The following is a 17,605-nucleotide window of genomic DNA, read 5'->3' as shown; positions in this document are numbered from 1 at the left end:
GCTCAGCAGTAGTTTCAATCATTTTCAAACCTCTGTGCTACATTCTTAAATTTCCAAGTAAAGAAACCCCTCCAGTGATTTCTATAGAAATACTTACACAGGGTGGATCCAACTGAGGACTGTAATTAGAATTCTAGATGATGACAGAGGACACGCTGTAGCCTTCCTTACACAACAGAGAGTAACCCAAACTCCTTCTTACCTGGGCAGAGTTATACTCTTACTTTGACAACTTTTTAAAATAGTTTCTCTCCCTGGGTAACTACCTTCCCTTTGCTGCTCTTTCTGCTTCTCTATTAATGGCCACTAAAATTTGACAAATTCAACATTTTGAAAGTCATCCAACTATTTAACTCAGCCCTCAAGTTTTTTGGTTTTTTAAAAAATATATTTTATGGATTTTTTTACAGAGAGGAAGGGAGAGGGATAGAGAGTTAGAAACATCAATCAGCTGCCTCCTGCACACCCCCTACTGGGGATGTGCCTGCAACCAAGGTACATGCCCTTGACCGAAATTGAACCTGGGACCCTTGAGTCCGAAGGCTGATGCTCTATCCACTGAGCCGAACCGGTTAGGGCAAGTTTTTTTTAAAAAGAAACAGAAACTTCCAGATGTAGATAATTTATTTAAATTATATATCATTCCTCTAAATCAGCGGTTCTCAACCTGTGGGTCGCAACCCCTTTGGTGGTCAAACGACCCTTTCACAGGGGTCGCCTAAGACCATCCTGCATATCAGATATTTACATTATGATTCATAACAGTAGCAACATTACAGTTACGAAGTAGAAAAAATAATAATTTTATGGTTGGGTCACAACATGAGGAACTGTATTTAAAGGGCCAGAAGGTTGAGAACCACTGCTCTAAATTGACATGCAGCCAACTCACAATTATTCCTATTAACAGAGATTAGGAACAGCAGGAATAACTTAATTCTATTGATGGTCAAGAAAATTCATTTGCCTTCTCCTTTATCAAACTTTCACCAATGTTGCTAACCAGTATCTGAGAAGACTGGTTCAAGTTTCATCTTCGTTTACTCATCTTGCCATTCCTCTATGAGAGGACTGAGTCAGGCAACAGGAGGAGATCAAAGGAGAAGAAAACCATAAAAGCCCTTACCTGGATAATCACCCCTGGATCAATAAAGGTGAACAGGTTTTCTCCTTGATAGTAAGGTTAATTTACAGTGGTTCTCAACCTTGGCTGCACATTAGAATCACCTGGGAATCTTTTTAAAATCCTGATTTCTGGGCCTCATCCTCCGGAAATTCTGTTTCTTTGTTATGGGGTGGGGCCACAACATTAGTAACAAAGAAACAGAATTTCCGGAGGATGGGGCCCAGAAATCAGGATTTTAAAAAGATTCCCAGGTGATTCTAATGTGCAGCCAAGGTTGAGAACCACCGATTTAGAAACTGCAGGTTTTTACTTTGCATGTCCCACCACTGCCACTCCTGTTAATCCTTCTCCTGAATTCTTTACTATAACAGAAAACACGTCAGTTCTACAGAAATATGGGTCCCAAAAATTAGTTGAGGGCCTTAGGAATGGGAAGCACCTCCTAGCCCAGTGATGGCGAACCTATGACACGCATGTCAGAGGTGACACACAAAATCATTTTTTTTGGTTGATTTTTCTTTGTTAAGTGGCATTTAAATATATAAAATAAATATCAAAAATATAAGTCTTTGTTTTACTATGGTTGCAAATTTCTATATGTGACATGGCACCAGAGCTAAGTTAGGGTTTTTCAAAATGCTGACATGCCGAGCTCAAAAGGTTCGCCATCACTGTCCTAGCCCCATAATATTTCACCGCCCCTCTTCTTACCACTTCCCTCTGGTACCAGGCAAGAGAACTAATTTCTGCTGTGACTAGACATGTGCCAAATATTGGTGGCTACTCTACAACCATCCCCTACTCAGTCTTGCCTTCAGTTAAATGTAGTATTAGTTTATTATACCTATTTTACAGTGGCCTCAAGTATATTAAGTTTTATTCTGCTACTAAGTAGAATAGGCAAGATAGAGATCCAAGCCTTTACTGTTTCTACCGCAAAAATGCTACCAGGCACAAGATATATGGCTTTTCTTGCTGTGTTCTCACTAACTTCAATCTATAATTTGGTCAATGTATTGTATTTCCCACAGTAATCCCCACATTTACAGAGGAAATGTATAAATTGTAGAACATTAAAATTTTAATTATGAAGTTAAATAGAAGAAACTTATCATTTGAAGAATTTAATGGATACTGGAATCAATCTGGTTTCACTTAAAATACTTCTAGGGAATTTCAGAGAAATGTGAAGATCAAGGGTTTTGTGTATTTACTTCTGGTTAAGGATGGCAGCTTATTGTATTATCTTGGTTCCCTCCAAAAGCTCTACTAGAATGACAGCAAAGAGAATTTTTAGTCCTAAGCCCACAATACCAGGGGAATAGAGAAAATAGAAGCAACCAAAATCTGGATACCAGAAAGCAAATGATTGAGTGCAACAGACTTAGGAGACCCAATAAAACTAACTACTAATCAGCAGTAGAGAAAAGCAAGAAGAAACAAGATTTATGTCATAAAATCACCAACTGGCTCAGAAGTTGGCAGCACCCAGGACTTTTGGAAATAGAGGTGAAAGTAGAGCTAACAACAGGAGTATTGATTGACAGTCTGTCTGAGATTTCCAAATACTAACTATAATACCAAGAGCCAGCAAGGTGACTGCTACTTCTTACCGTAGAAAAAAACACAAAAGTTTATCCTCCAGAGAACATAAAACAGAACATGGCTGAAAGACACCAGGCCAATTAATATGTAGGTACACTGAGTGCACAGCTGCTCAAGCCAGGAAGCAGATATCAATAGGTGTGTACGTAAGAGAGATCTGAGAGGCTGTGGACTTCAGCTTACTAAGCTTTACTTTGTAGAAAATATATTTCATTTGCCTTTACTTTTTGCATAACTGTCTTTCATATAAATATACCCAGATATTCAAAAATAGGTGTCAGTATAAGCTGAATGCAGAAATGTTTCCAAGACTTCATCAGTGGGAGCTTAACTCAAAAAGTGTGGAATTCCAGTAAAATAACTCAGGCCCCAGTGCCATGGAATTGTCTGAAATCACAAGTGCTCCATTATTCTCTGAATTGTTTACAAATGATACACTTTGATTTGCCACTAGAAAAGTTAATCAACAATTTTTAATTCAGTGTTGGTTTTTGTTCTTTGTTGGGTTTTTGTTTGTTTGACTCTTATATTTAGATCTGATGATCCATATGATTCCTTATATAATACTAGGGGCCCAGTGCACGAAATTCGTGCACTGGGTGTGGGGCGGGGGGGAGTGTCCCTCAGCCCAGCCTGCCCCCTCTCACATACTGGGAGCCCTCAGGCATTGACCCCCATCACCCTCCAATCGCAGGATCGGCCCCTTGCCCAGGCCTGACGCCTCTGGCCTAGGCGTCCGGCCCAGGCAGCGGGGACCTGCAGTGGCAGCGGGGGCGCCGCGATCGCACGGGCTCTGCTCCTGCCCCTGCAGGACGCCTCTGGCTGAGGCGTCTGGCTCGGGCAGCAGGGACCCACAGCTGCAGCGGCCCTGCGATCGTGGGCTTCGCTTTAGGCCCAGGCAAGGGGCCCCTAGCTCCCAGGACTGCCAGCTTCGACCGTGCCCAGCTCCCATCGCTGGCTCCACCCCTACTTCCTGCTATCACTGGCCAGGGAGGAAAAGGCACCTGATTCTCCGATCATGGCTGGGGGGCAGGGCAAAGGCGGCCCTGGGGCCGCCTTTGCCCTGCCCCCCAGCCCTTAGCTCCCCCCTGGGTTTCCGATCACTGTCAGTGGCAGGGGGCTTCTTCCTGCTTTCCCTTTCGCCTCCCTGCATTGTGCCTACATATGCAAATTAACCGCCATCTTGTTGGCAGTTAACTGCCAATCTTAGTTGGCAGTTAATTTGCATATAGCCCTGATTAGCCAATGAAAAGGGTATCGTCATACGCCAATTACCATTTTTCTTTTTTATTAGTGTAGATGAAGAGTCCTCTTTTTAATCAGAGATATGTGGAGAGTAAGAGCTCATAGAGAGTGTTTTATAATTAGTCAATACCACAAGATCTTGGAGAGCTAGATATCTAGGACTTACTTAATTGAAACCTCACTTTTCTCTAGGACTATCTGGAGGAATTGCTTTGGATAACTAATCTATACTAATAAAAGCCAAGGTGGTTCTTGCACCCTCACGCGATGCCCTCACGTCATCACAAAATGGCTGCCACAAGATGGCCACTCTCATGTCATCACAAGATGGCCAAAACAAGATGGCCGCCACAGATGACCAGCAGGGGAGGGCAGTTGGAGGCGATCAGGCCAACAGAGGAGCAGTTAAGGCACCAATCAGGCTGGCAGGGCAGTGGTTAGGGGCGATCAGGCAGGCAGGCAAGCATTTAGGAGCCAGCAGTTCTGATTGTGCAGTCGGACATCCCCCGAGGTGTCCCAGATTGGAGAGGGTGCAGGCTGGGCTGAGGGACACCCCCACCCCATGCACGAATTTTGTGCACCAGGCCTCTAGTCCTATCTAATAATAGACAAACATGGTAATTGACCATACCTTCACTACACCTCCCATTGGCTAATCAGCACGATATGCAAATTAACCCAACCAAGATGGTGGCCAGCAGCCATGCAGCTGAAGCGAGCAGGAGGCTTGCTTGCTCCAGTGATGGAGGAAGCCAAGGTTCCCCGCCTGCCATAGCCCAGCTCTGAGCTCCAAAAGCAACAAAGTTTCAATTATAGAAGCTAAACAAACCCCAGACACCTGCTTTCAGCAGGCCGTGGCCTCAGAGCTAGAGCCGGCTCTCAGCTCCAGTGATGGCAACAAAGTTTCAATTATAGAAGGTAAATAAATCCCAGAATAAAAAAGAAAAAGAAAAAAAGGAGAGGCTGGGAGCTTCAGTCGCCGGCCAGCCTGAAAACAGCCATGAGCCCCTCATCCAGGCTGGCTGGGCACCCCAGTGGGGACCGCCACCCTGAAGGGGGTATGACCAGCTGCAAACAGCCATCATCCCCTCATCCAGGCTGGCCAGGCACCCAAGCGGGACCCCCACCCTGATCCGGGACACCCTTTAGGGTAAACCAGCCGGCCCCCACCCATGCACCAGGCCTCTATTCTATATAGTAAAAGGGTAATATGCAAACTGACCCTAACAGCAGAAAGACTGGGAATGACTGGTCACTATGACACACACTGACCACCAGGGGGCAGACGCTCAATGCAGGAGCTGCTCTCTGGTGGTCAGTGTGCTTCCATATGGGGGAGCTCTGCTCAGCCACAAGCCAGGCTGATGGCTGCCAGTACAGCGGTGGTGGTTGGAGCCTCTCCTGCCTCCTCAGCAGCGCTAAGGATGTCCAACTGCAGCTTAGGTCTGCTCCCCACTGGCAAGTGGACATCCCCCGAGGGCTGCTGGGCTGCCAGAGGGATGTCTGGTTGCCAGCTTAGGCCCAATCCCCCAGGGAGCAGGCCTAAGCCATCAGGTGGTCATCCCCCGAGGGGTCCCAGACTGTGAGAGGGCACAGGCCAGGCTGAGGGATACTCCATCCCCCCCCCCCCAGTGCACAAATTTTTGTGCACCGGGCCTCTAGTATATAATAAAAGTCCATTTTGTAATTTTTAAAAAATAAATAAAGTAAAATCACAAGAGCTCAGGAACTGAGAAGGAGGCTGCACTGGATCCACTTCAGGTGCTTTTACAGATTTGTTCATTTTTACCTGCTTTCCAAGTCCTTGACCAGTTACTCAATGCAGAATCCCAGCTGTCCACCTCATCTCTAAATTCTACTGGTTATTTCAAACTCTCTTAAGATGAGGACCAGCTTGGGCATAGCTCCACTGTACCCACCTAGAAATGTGGAGCCAATCCCATCCAGACCTATGGAGATTCTGGCTCCTCCCACCACATCTAGGCCCAGACCAAGTACTGTTCTATTGGGCAATGAGGGTGACCTCCCAGCAGATGCCCAGAAGGGCTGAGTAACGCAACCCAGAAGGGTTGGGGAGCATAACCCTGTGGAGCAGTGTTTACCAATGAGACACAAAAGACAGAAAGAACCAGCAGACTAGTCCTTTTCCTGCACTTGAAGGACTCTTCCAGGGTAGAGTATTTCCAAGGAGTCTATCTAGAAATGTACAGAATGTGTTCTCTTGAGGCCTGTTTTGCTAACCTACTTTGTATTTGCTTTCTCTCCTTTCCTGTCTCATTTCCATTTACTCTTCACCTGCAATAAAGCATTAGCTAAGCTTTGCCTCATCTCTGTTTCTAGGATACCAGGGTGAAGGCACTAATCAATAGTCAAATCCACCTGTTAACTATTGACTTGGTACAGGAATCCTGTAGCTAATATGGAGTAGAAGATAGATATTCAGGAATTCAAAATGAAACAATTAAAACGGAATAATTTTATGCAGGACCTACTAGGATCCAAGTACTAGAGATTCAGGGAATAAGAGAATTTTAATTCTTATGAAATCTCACAGTCTACTGGGGAAGACAGAAAAACTAACAAAGTTAGTTTTTGTTATAAGTGTGAAAAAATTAATGTGCTTAGATGTAGATAATTAGAAGGTATGGAGGTGGAATGTTCATCAGTAAAATGGTCAGAGGAAGCTTCTCTGGAGAAGTTACATTTAAGCTGATACTGAGCAGTAAGAGGAAACTTGTAAGCACAGATTTGGAATAAGAGCACTTTGAGAGAGCATCTCATTTTTCTAACATTTTAAAATATAGTCAAATGTCAAGCTTTAAATTATATTTTAACCCAAGCCATCTAAATGAGATACTTAATCTTCAAAGTGTTAACTTTAAAGAGACACAATGTGATAGGTGAGGGTGGCAGAAAACGGGCATAATGGGGAAAATTCTTCTTTAACTAGTAAGTCAGAACTTTGAATTCTGGAACAGAAATCATGATTTTGTTTATTTTGTGACAATTTGAAAATGTAAAATGTCCATCAACATGGAAAATAAAAGTTTTTTCCTACCACACCCTGTGTGCCCCCAGGGATCAAACATTTTAGTCTCACAAAGGAAACAACTCATTTCCAAAATGTCAGCCCACCTTCATTGCCAATGGCACTAAATTAACTGAGTGGGGCTCAACCAAAGCAGGCCTTCGCAGTCTTCAAACAACCACAGGGCAGGAGCCCTAATCCCTTGGATTGGAGACTCTATCAGCCGTGGGCAAACTATGGCTCACGGGCCGAATCCGGCCCGTTTGAAATGAATAAAACTATTGAAAAAAAAGACCATACCCTTTTATGTAATGATGTTTACTTTGAATTTATATTAGTTCACACAAACACTCCATCCATGCTTTTGTTCCGGCCCTCCGGTCCAATTTAAGAACCCACTGTGGCCCTCGAGTCAAAAAGTTTGCCCACCCCTGCTAGATCCAGCCCTTTGATTTGGAACCTGCCGCCATGCTTACTTGGGAATGCAGGATGACGGGAACAGGTTAGAGATGTCAATCCCCTGTCGAAACATAAAACCAACAGCCTCCTCATCTGTGTGCTTTCAGTTACCGTTCCTTCTCTAGAAACCTCACTTGGAAAACTCAGGGACGATCCTTTTGTACAGTACAGCACCCCCTCCTTCAGTAAACCTACCCCAGATTAATTGGCACTAATACAGCCGTTCACAGCTGTATACAAGATGTTGGGGAGTGCAGCGGAGAGAGGGGTGATTATGGTTGCCTGCACACTGTCATTGCTTACTAAGAACAGACTCCCCTCCTTCAGAAATGGCATGATAATGAAATGTAATAGCAGAGCCTCTTGGCAATCAATGCCATGGTGGAAATAAGTACACATCTCAGTGACAATAACAAAGATGGAATGTGAAACAACAAAGCCCTCTCTCTCTTGGCCAGAACTCTCCAGAGCAGATCATTACTTTAACCTTTCCACCTTCACTGAATGCACAATTAGAAACATGCATTTCAGTGGGCATTAAATCCACTTGCTTGCTCTCTCTGCCCTCATTAGAACACTCAATGGGGCCCAATTAGAGGAATGGCCATAAACAGATGTTTGTGACTTGAGGAAACAGAAAGAGAATGTTCTTAGAACTAAAAGAGAATGGAGAAAATCCGGCAAACCCCATCTTACTAATTACATGAAATCTAGAGTTTCAGTTTTGACGTGAGCCTACAGTTTTTGTTTTGCTAGGAAAAACTTATGGTGAACAATATGGAGTTCTCCTAAAGCAGACATCAGTATTTCATGCGGGTCACAGGATACTTTTTTAAATTATTATTTAGTTAATCTTTTACAATGGAGATACTTTGCAGATTGTCTACACCTTGAAAAAAAAAGTCAGAAGGTCTGGCAATAGTGAGCCCGGCCCCTCCCCTGCTTGGCCACAATGGCTGAAGGTGTCTGCCCTGAACAGAGAATATGTTTCTCATTCCCACCATCCCTAACAGCCTACTCATCTCCTGGACCTGACTGGCCCACTTCCCTCATTCGGGTTGCCTGCCTTGTACCCATACGTCTCTACAAATTTTTATTTGGGGCGATGGGATTACCAAACAGAGCTCAGAAAACAGGTCTTGGCATAACGTGATCATCTCAGGCCCAGTCCTTAGCAGGCTCTTCTTTTCCATCAACGACATCAATTCTCCAGAAAGACCCCAGGGACTCTCGTTCTCTGTCCCCACACTCTGCCATCTCGTTAGAGTTCTGTGGCGAGGACCCCACAGTGGTACTAGTGTAACAGCTGTAAGGATTTAAAACCAAAAGACCTCTACATTTGATGCTTTAAGCACAAATATCTCTAATTGCTCACATTGGATACAAAATGTAGAAGGTATTGATTTTTCCCCCCATTGTGATTGTTAAGCTATTTGGTTTTTGTTTTTGTTTTTTCAAAGTTTCCCTGTAGTAAGAACTTCAAACAAGAACTACATTTTATAAAGTTCACTGTTCTCCTCTTTCCACAGCAGATGGGCCACGTTCACCAAGAAACTGCATCTGGCACCCATTGTTGCACTTGGTTCGAAGCTGCTCATAGAGGAGTTAAAAGGACTGTGAGGAGGACATGGAAATCAATTTTTGATTCATTTTAATTATTGGTTTCTTTGGCTTAATATATGCTTACTTTTCATAAACATCTTGCATTACTAGGTAGGTACAACTTCTTATTGATGCTTCCACCCAAATGGTAGGCTTCCATGCCAAGCAGAACTTGGCTTCCTGCCTAAGCTAGACCTTTCTTCCATGTGGATAGTTGGTTATCTTGGAAGAAGACTTTCAAACCCCTCCGGCCAGGTCCCATGAGCTCTCACTACCACAGGAAAGCAGACTTCCCTGGGATAAATTGCTTCCTATTGTTTTAGAGGGGAAAATAATCGCTGTTGTTTCTTAAATAGCTGTGCTATTAGTAAAAGGTTCTGAAGAGATTCTTTACTGTTGACATTTGCCTAAGAAAAGAAATAATACTGAAAATAAATGTTGGCTTGTTCACTCATTCAAATATATGATTAGAGTTTACATACAAGAGCCCTAGAATTGAGAGCTAAATCATGGGACACAATGAAAACAAGAGAGGAAGCATCTATACCACTTTGAAGCAGCAGTTTCCCGTCCTCAAGGCCACTAACAGACCCTGTTCTGCACTTTCCTCACGTCCCTTGTAGTGAGGGATGACTTTGTGACACAGTTTTGGCCAAAAGGACAGAAGAAAGAATCTGCTTTGGTGTTTTACTTCCCTCATAAAAAGTAAACGATGCCGCTGGCGTCAGCACCTCCCCTGTCCTGCCTTCCTGCTTGGTGCTTTGAACCTCAAGATGGGTGCAGCTGCACAGCCTCTGTGCACTAAGGAGCGAACTCTCTTCCTTGGAGGACCACACAGATGCCAACCCAAAGCCCTCACATTGTGAAGCTGTTGAACAAGGAGCAGCCATTGCCATCTTCCACACTTGTGATGTAAAAAAGTACAACCCTATTTGATTTGAGCCACTTGAGTTAGGTTTTCATATCTGACATTCCTTGGTTCCATAATAGATAAAATCCTTTATCATCCATGGATCCCGGGAAGATCCAGGGCCCCCTCCTTCTCAGGATCCAGCCTGACATCTCCATAGGATGCTAAAAAAAGGTGATGAATTAAGAGTACCAATTAGCCCTAACCGGTTTGGCTCAGTAAATAGAGCGTCGGCCTGCAGACTGAAGGGTCCCAGGTTTGATTCCAGTCAAGGGCATGTACCTTGGTTACAGGCACATCCCCAGTTGGGAGTGTGCAGGAGGCAGCTGAATCGATGTTTCTCTCTCATCGATATTTCTGACTCTTTATCCCTCTCCCTTCCTCTCTGTAAAAAATTCAATATATATATATATAAAAGAAGTACCAATTAGTAGTTACAAAATAGTCAAGGGGATGTAAGATAAAGCATAGGAAGTATAGTTAACAACATTGTAATCACTATATATAATGCCAGGTGGGCACTTGAATTATTGGAGGGAATACTTTGCAACCTATATGAATGTCTACACGCTGGGCTGTACTCCTGGAACTAACACAGAAGTACTGAATGAAAACTGTAATTGAAAAACAAAACTAAAAAGAGAAATATTTTTAAAACTCACTTTCATAAACTCTAAATTTTAAAAGAAACAAAATATTTTTATTGTTGCCAACAATTTAAATTTGTAAACAGAATCCTATATGCTGAAGGTACAGGTTATAGTATCAGAACAGAAATTGATGTATATTGATCTCCAATTGAAATGGAAAAGTTTACTTGAATAAAAATGGCTTTTAAATTTATATATGTATATAAATTCACAGAAAAAAACGGAATGCCCCTCCATGAAAATAATCTTATAACTTGTAAGCCAAAATTTTCTGTTTCTTGGCATTAAACACCAAAAATGTGTGTGACCAACCTTGGTTAGACATTGCATTGGTCAGGGTCCAGGCAGGATGTTAGAGCCCAGGTTAGACAGTTTGTAGGAAGGATTTAATATCAGGATTGAGGCATTGGGAGAACTGAAAAGCCTAACAGCATATGGTGAGAGAGCCTGGTCGGTACCAAAACAAGGAGCCACAAGAGCCTGAGGCTGCAGGGGCCCAGGAAAGGCAGTGAGGGCTTCCAGCAAAAAGCAGCAGCACAGGGAGGCCGCTCAGAGGGATCTGACACCACGGAGGAGGCCTGTCAGGGAGCTGGAAGCATAGAGAACAGAATCGGCGCTTCAGAGGTCACCTGAACCACAGCGAGAGGGAGTAAATGCCCTGACTTGTCCTTCTTCCTGCCTCCGGGTCACCCTCCAATGACTCTCATCAGCTGAAACAGAGAGCTGTCAGTTGTCCAGAGAGCCCAAGAAAGGCAGTGTTCAGCAGCCTGCCCCTCACAGCACAGGGCAAAGCAGGAAAGGCAGAAAATGAATGTGAAAGCAAACCGCTCATGACTAGCACCAACTCTGGTTGCCGCTAACCGTGAGGCGTGCATAATAGTACCTCAATGACTTGTTTGGCCCCCACACATTTTCCAATGAATTTACAGTGATCGTAGAACGCTCATTACACAAGATGCCAGGGGTGGGAAATTTCCTAAGAGGAGAAGCATGCGTTTTTCTCAATATTTTCAGGCAAAAGCTCTAGGAAGTCCCATTCTAAGCAGTTGCAGGATTGAATTGTGGAACAAAGACAAAGAGTAAATGACTTAGAAGCATAATTGCTGTCATAATGGCTCCTTTGATTATGCTGAGATCATCAGGAAGGAATCCCCCTCAGCCTGACTTCATGATTATGCTCTTCTCTGAACACTAGAAAGACTGGTCCACATGCTTTCCACCTCAGGGGAAAAGAAAGAGGGGCAAGAGGAGGGCAGGGAATTTCAGCGTCATCATCCACAGAAAACTTAGCATTAAGGATTTGTAGGGTTGAAAAATCTACATAAATTAAAAATATGTTGATGAGTGTTGTGAAATCCATGAAGCATCATAGAAGTAACACCGATGATGATGATGATAGGTGGATGATAGATAGATAGATGATGATAGATAGATAGATAGATAGATAGATCGATCGATCATATCCTCCCATTTAATTTTGTGATCTTATAGTATACTAGAGGCCTGGTGCACGAAAATTTGTGCACTCTGGGGGGTCCCTCAGCCCGGCCTGCACTCTCTCGCAGTCTGGGACCCTTAGGGGGATGTCCACCTGCTGGCTTACGCCCGCTCCCCAGGGGATCAGGCCTAAGCTGGCCGTCAGACATCTCTCTGGCAGCCCAGGAGCCTAAGCCACAGTCAGATATCCTTAGCACTGCTGAGGAGGCAGGAGAGGCTCCCGCCACTGCCACTGCGCTCACAGCCATCAGCCCAGCTTGTGGCTGAGCTGAGCTCCCCTTGTGGGAGCGCACTGACCACTAGGGGGGGCAGCTCCTGCATTGAGTGTCTGCTCCCTGGTGGTCAGTGCGCATCATAGCAACCGGTCATTCACAGTGGTTCTGCCATTAGGGTCAATTTGCATATTACTCTTTTATTATATAGGATAGCATATCTTTTATATAATGGACATTCAACCTCAATTTGAATCTCTGTCATGCCAGAATACTCAGTGTTTCATGTGGTGGCACCTGCTACAGCCACGCAGCTCTGTTCCTTAGAAAGCCAAGAGTCCTCCTCACATTGTCTTCTATCCTGTGGCCTCCTTCCTCCACTTTCTTCTGGTTCAAGTAAGGGAAGCCAGCTACTGAGCCACCTGCCTCCAGGCTAGCGCAGTCCTGTTTCTTCAACCAAAGCCACTCTTCAAATAACTCGCCTCAGACTTTCTTCTTAACGATGCCCTTCTTCACATCTGACACCCAGAATTAGACATGATGAGGTACTTGTTGGGTGGTCAGTGCAGAGTGCAGTGGGTCTCATTTCTCATCTGGACACCTCTAACTCTAGAATCTCAGGCTGTATTTACTTTTTGATCATGCATGGTCTTTCCCACAGGCATTGGGGGAATACTTGCAAGCATGTAAGAGTGCTTGACAATTGACAGCACTCAGCAAGCATAGGTTGTTATTGGTATCATTTTTATAATCTTTTATATATGATTGTGGCCTATTATTTTCATTATTAACTGCTCTCAAGCAAAGTGCCATCATTCAGTAATTATGTTATTGATTTTATAACACAAATTAAAAACTGTTTGTTATTAAATTTCAGCACATGGTATTGGTCCCTTTTCTAGCCCAGCACTGGAATATTTGTTCCCCCGTGGCACTGGTGCGACATTCCAGCCCTGTGCTTGCCACAGGACAGACAAGCAGACTTCAGTGGCTTCCACCTCAGGGCAGTGTGGTTCGGTTGGTTGAGCATTGTCCCATGCACCAGAGGGTCACCAGTTTGATTCCCAACTGGGGCATATGCCCAGGTTGTCCCCATGGAGGGCAGGCAGGAGGCAGCTGATCAATGTTCCTCTCTCACATGGATGTTTCTCTCTCTCTCTCTCCCTCTCTCTCCCTCTCTCTCCAGAATCAATAAAAACATAAAATTAAACATTAAAAACCCATTTAAAAATTTTTTAAAAGAGATGACCAGGAACATGAAAATAAATCTGGTTTAGTAGAGTGAAGGGAAATAATGCGTATGAGAAGGCGTCGAGCAGAAGCCATTACGTGTCTTCATTAAGGCAGAATGACAGAGGCTCCCTTGATACTTTACAAGTTCTGGTGGGACAGGGGCCCACTCTCCACATCCCAGCAGGAGACGTTGTTATTGGAAAGTCTTGCCCACCTCTGAATGCTAAGACATAGGAGGTGTCATTGACAAAACTTGCCCTAAAATTGAGTTTGATGTTGAAAGTCTGTCATTAAGGACTCGGCTAGCTGGCCATTGCCGTCATTGGGTTTAGATTTACTCCACACTCAGGAGTTACATTTTTGTTTCAAGGAAAGTCCTGTCTGCATTTTGAAGAGAACTCATTCTGAGTTCACAGACCGCACCTGCAAATACAAAATCCAGTTACTATTGGTCCTAATATTTTTTTTAGTCTAGTTCCTGCAAGACTCTATCAGCAACATACCTAACATGTGCCAAACGCTTATGTATATAGCTCCTCCAGCTGCAGCTGATTCCCACCGTACCTCAGTTTACCTCACATTTGGCTCACGTCAGCGGCAGAAAAACCATTCCCCACTTTAATGTGGAACGCTGTCAGACACAACCTGATTTGTAGATGAGCTCATATGTTGCTCTCCAGCCCAAATCAGCACTTTCTCCATACGTCTCCTGTAAGCCAGACTTTGATTTGGCTTTGGCTGTGAAGAATAATTAAGGTTTCGGAAAGGCAAGATGGTCTTGCCAATTCAGCCTCTCTTGAGAGCAAGGATTCCCCGAGCTATTAGCACAGCCCAGAGGAGCGAGAGGTGTCGATCCAGCAACACCCAGAGAGGCAGCGGTTGCCTGGCCAGTGGCCTTCACTCTCTTCTGACTACAAGCCACAGTAAGAAATAATATGTAACACCATGGCAATCCAGTGCATGCACGGCTATGTACACATGTATGTGGGTATGTATACACACACAAACTGAACTGTACTTGCATTTACTATTCCATTTCATTTGCTAAAATATATTGGCCATTATACTAGTTTCTTGTGGCTGCCGTAACAAGTGGCCAAAATTTTAGTGGCTCCAACTCATATAACTTTAGCATCTTACAGGTCTGAAGATTAGAATTCCAAAATCAAGTGTCACTGGGCTAAGGTCAGGCCTCAGCAGGGCTGGTTGTCTCTGGAGGCTCTGAGGGGAGAATCCATTCCCTGGCCTTTTCCAGCTTGCAGAGGTCGCCTTCATTCCTTGATTCGTGGCCCTTTCCTCACATAGCTTCTTGCTTCTGCTGTCATGTCTCCTACTTCTCCTTTGATCCTCTTGCCTCCCTCTTCCAAGGACACTTGATTATACTGGATGATCCTGGATAATCACTCTATCTGAAGATCCTAAATCACATCTGCAAAATCCCTTTTGCCAAGTAAAGTAACATATTCACAAGTTCTGGGGATTAGTATGTGGGCATCTTTGGGGGAGGGGCATTATTCAGCCTACCGCGGTCATGAACACTAAGTTAATTTTTCAACTCCCTAATGAGTTGCACACTGCAGTGTGAAAATCACCGGTCAAGCACATGTCTTAGGCATCATGGCTGGAGGGGATCAGTAAGCTTGCCACCTGCTTGCGAGAACAAAGGGGAAAGGGCATGAAGCAAGCATCCCAGGCACAGTGTTGTGCATTATACATAGTCTATCCCTTCCTTCTCTAGTCGTTGCTCACTGTGTGAGCACTACTGTGCCCATTTTAAAGATGTGAAAACGAGCTCAGAAAGGAAAAAAGAAAAAAAAGAAAAAAGCTGCCCCCGAACCACACACCTAGCATTCAGAGTCCATATTCAAACCCGGGTTTCTCTGCCCACAATGTCCTCTCCACAATACCTGTGGTGGCATCTCTCATACCCTCCTTACCTGCCTCCCAAAGCCAGGCCTCAAGCCTTTACTCCAGTCCAATGGGCCACCCTATAGGGAAGCAGTCTCCTTTCCCAGGGCTGATTTCCTGGAAATTCTGGAGGTCTGAAGCTGCCACGCTCGTGTTCCACCCACCTCTCAGCAGAAGACTGCCATGCTAACTCTCTCTCCTTGACTCCAGCATCAGCATAGTACCTGCACTATGTAAGACAGAGTCAGCTGGTTTTTAATTCAATCTTAACACCAAGAAACCTGGAAAAACTGAAATTTAATGTTAAGCAGGAATAAAGCTAAGAATTTGCACTGAGTAAGAATTGAATACAGTGCCTATAGAATTTTATCTCAAGGTTTCTTTGTTTTCAAGCAGACTTGGAGAAAAATCTTCTTGGAATTCTTTTGAAAACTTTCTAAAGATATTGACCATTGAACAAAGTCAAGGCTAGGAGATGGTGACTGATTTGATAGAGGGGGCCCGGGGCTAGATGTCCAGTCACCCCATGGGCTGTGTGGCTTCAGTGCTAAAGCAGAACTCAGGAACCCTGTGTCCTAGCCCCAATCTGCCACTAACCATGTGTGTGACCTTGGACTTCAGGTTTTAAACTCTCTCGTCTTCAGAGAGGAGATACAGCACAGAGGCTAAACCTGTACTTTCTGCAGTCAGACTAAATTCTGAGTTCCCACATTCAAAGCAGCTCCTTTCGAATATATTAATCAGGAAATAAAGGGAGAGAACCCAAGATGGCGGCATAGGTTAACGCCAGAGATTGCTGCCTCGAACAACCACTTCAGAGATATAACTAAAGGACAGAACAGACATCATCCAGAACCACAGGAAGGCTGGCTGAGTGGAAATTCTACAACTAAGAGGAAAGAGAATATCATACCCAGACTCAGAGGAGGCGCAGTGCTGAAGTGAAATACTCAGGTGCGGAGTGCGCACGCGCGGAGGGGGCTGGAGGCGGAGGGCGCGGTTGTTGTTTTCAATCGGGAGGGAGTTTCAGACTCTGAGCTCCAGATCCAGGCGAGTCTCTGGGGACCCAGACTCAAACGGGAGAATCAGGACTGTCTGGCTTCGGTCGGAACTTGAAGGCAGCTTTCTCTCCGAGGTTTGCAGCAGTTGCTGGGACTCTGAGAGGCAGAGCCCCTAGGGACGGAACTGAGAGCAGCCATAACTGCTCACTCCGCCCACCCTGTAGATCCCTGGGGACCCGCCCTGCCCAAGCCCAGCGCAGAACCATTTGCCGGATAGCCTCAGGCAAAGGCTAGATTAGCACCGCCCTAGAGATCCAGCACAGAAGCTCTCCCACTGCAGACACAGCTGACTCTCATAGCCAGTTAGCCTGGAGGTCAAATCACCCCTGGTATTACCGACAACAATCAAGGCTTAACTACAAGACTGCGCACAAAGACCAATAGGGGGTGCACCAAGAAAAGATAACAAAATGCGGAGACAAAGAAACAGGATGCAAATGTCAGAAATGGAAGATATAGACCTCAAAACCACACTTTTAAGGTCTCTCAAGAACTGTCTAGAAGCTGCCGATAAACTTAGTAAGGCCCTCTAAAAGACTGGTGAGACCGCCGATAACTGTAGTGAGATCCTCAAGAAATCTAATGAGACGCTCGATGTTGTGATAAAGAACCAACTAGAAATTAGGCATACAATGACTGAAATAAAGAATATTATACAGACACCCAACAGCAGACCAGAGGAGCACAAGAATCAAGTCAAAGATTCAAAACGCGAAGAAGCAAAAAACACCCAACTGGAAAAGCAAAATGAAAAAAGAATCCGAAAATACGAAGATAGCGTAAGGAGCCTCTGGGACAGCTTCAAGCGTACTAACATCAGAATTATAGGGGTGCCAGAAGAAGAGAGAGAGCAAGATATTGAAAACCTATTTGAAGAAATAATGACAGAAAACTTCCCCTACCTGGTGAAAGAAATAGACTTACAGGTCCAGGAAGCGCAGAGAACCCCAAACAAAAGGAATCCAAAGAGGACCACACCAAGACACATCATAATTAAAATGCCAAGAGCAAAAGACAAAGAGAGAATCTTAAAAGCAGCAAGAGAAAGAAACTCAGTTACCTACAAGGG

This window comes from Myotis daubentonii, chromosome 6, assembly GCF_963259705.1.
Source record: "Myotis daubentonii chromosome 6, mMyoDau2.1, whole genome shotgun sequence".
Taxonomy (NCBI): domain Eukaryota; kingdom Metazoa; phylum Chordata; class Mammalia; order Chiroptera; family Vespertilionidae; genus Myotis; species Myotis daubentonii.
Note: the sequence above shows the minus strand (reverse complement) of the source record.